Source organism: Chrysoperla carnea (assembly GCF_905475395.1).
Source record: "Chrysoperla carnea chromosome X unlocalized genomic scaffold, inChrCarn1.1 SUPER_X_unloc_158, whole genome shotgun sequence".
In the NCBI taxonomy this organism is placed as follows: Eukaryota; Metazoa; Arthropoda; class Insecta; order Neuroptera; family Chrysopidae; genus Chrysoperla; species Chrysoperla carnea.
In genome coordinates this window covers 1-2,500 of record NW_025408109.1, presented here as the reverse complement: position 1 = coordinate 2,500, position 2,500 = coordinate 1, and positions in this window count along the sequence as shown.

The following is a 2,500-nucleotide window of genomic DNA, read 5'->3' as shown; positions in this document are numbered from 1 at the left end:
AAAAAATTTTTTTTTGTTAAAAATCAAAGATTTTTGGCTGAAAAAAATTTTTTTTAAAAAATTTTTTTTCAAAAATTTCAATATATCTTTACGTTTCATGACATTTTAAGTCATTTTAACACAACTTACATTTTTGAGTTTGAAACAAGGAATTCTTTCTCTTTAAGTACTATATATGATGGTGTACTATTAATATCACAAGTTATGACTTATAATTTATATGTATATAATGACACATATTATTACTGTACCATACGAATAGAGTATCTTAATAGATTTTATACATATATTTATTGTGATTTTTAATAGTTTTATTTATAATAAATTGAATATATTGTATATGTGTCATATGTTGTATAGAGTATGGTTATCGGTAGTAAAATGATAATATGAGTTTGAAATTGTGAATAAAATGTATTTTAGCTATATAAGCTATATAAATGTATTTAAATTTTAATTTTTAGATATAAAATTTTATTTTTAGATATAAAATTTTATTTTTAGATATTAAAATAGTTTAATGTCTTTGAGATATATATATAGTATAGTATATGTCAGTAATAATAATTTGAGTTTAAAGCAACGGGTTTTATGTCTTTAATATATATAATATATATGTATGTCAGTAATAATAATTTGAGTTTAAAGCAACGGGTTTTATGTCTTTAATATATATAATAGAAATGTATGTCAGTAATAATTAGTTGAGTTTAAAGCAACGGGTTTTATGTCTTTAATATATATAATAGAAATGTATGTCAGTAATAATAATTTGAGTTTAAAGCAACGGGTCTTATGTCTTTAATATATATAATAGAAATGTATGTCAGTAATAATTAGTTGAGTTTAAAGCAACGGGTTTTATGTCTTTAATATATATAATAGAAATGTATGTCAGTAATAATAATTTGAGTTTGAAGCAACGAGTTTAATGTCTTTGAGATATATAATGGATGGTGTAAGTGTATAAAAATATATAATAGTAATTATGTGTTATAAGAAATATATTTTGGTTATGATAGCATATTAAAGTAACACGCCAAACTTTTTCTATACACATAATATATACAAAATTATATATATTCAAAATATACTGGATGATAATCAGTTTGGTTTATTTTGTATATATATTAAAAATTTTTTTTTACACATGTATGCATATTTATTATTATATGAAATTTTTATCTCAGTTTTAATAAATATGTATTGAAATAAATAATAATACAATCTTATATATATTGATAATAGTCTGGATGGTAATCAGTTTGGATTATTTTGATATTAAATATTGTATTATTATTTTTTGTAAGAAAAACCTCTATATGTATATCTATTTATATCAATAATATTTTTATTTTTATTAAATTATTGATTATAAAATAGAATAACATATAAATTTATGTATTTTTTTTTTGGTCAAAGCAAGTTCATGGGTTATAAGTTTTAAACTTTACACTCTGATATGAGCACACAAAATTTATATAAAAATTATTATTTATAAATAATATTACATTGACTCACCTCATACCAAGCGAGAATATTAAGTGTTATTATAACGTTTTTTATTTAAAATTAACTTTTTAAATAAAATTAAAAAATAAATGACGCTTTCAATCTAGCGACGAGTATGAGAAAATGTTTGAAATATTTTAAGACCCATTTGGTGATGGTCTGACAAGAAATTATAATTATTTTATTTTTTTTATTTTTTATTCAATAATATTTATTATGAATAACATTTATTATATATTTCTTTTTGTAAAAGCAAAAAAATTATATAAATGACATAATAAATATATATTTGAAAAAAAAAAAAGAAAAAATTAATAATAATATATATATCTCATATGTTTTTTCTATTAATTTTAAAACAATAGAGATATTAAAAAAAAAAAAAAAAATTTATATCAGTAATGGGTGAGACCATCTGATATTTAAAATGAAATTGTAATAATAATATTATTATATATTAATAATTATTATATGAAAATTTTTTTTTCTTATAATAAGAAAACAAAAAAAAAAATATCATATATATATTTATTATATATTTAATATTATAAATACAAATAGTTCCCTGGTTGATCCTGCCAGTAGTCATATGCTTGTCTCAAAGATTAAGCCATGCATGTCTCAGTACAAGCCAAATTAAGGTGAAACCGCGAAAGGCTCATTATATCAGTTATGGTTCCTTAGATCGTACCCCACATTTACTTGGATAACTGTGGTAATTCTAGAGCTAATACATGCAAACAGAGTTCCGACCAGAGATGGAAGGAATGCTTTTATTAGATCAAAACCAATCGGTGTAAATTTTCAATTTGCATCGTTTCGAATTTGGTGACTCTGAATAACTTTAAGCTGATCGCACGGTCAGCGTACCGGCGACGCATCTTTCAAATGTCTGCCTTATCAACTGTCGATGGTAGGTTCTGCGCCTACCATGGTTGTAACGGGTAACGGGGAATCAGGGTTCGATTCCGGAGAGGGAGCCTGAGAA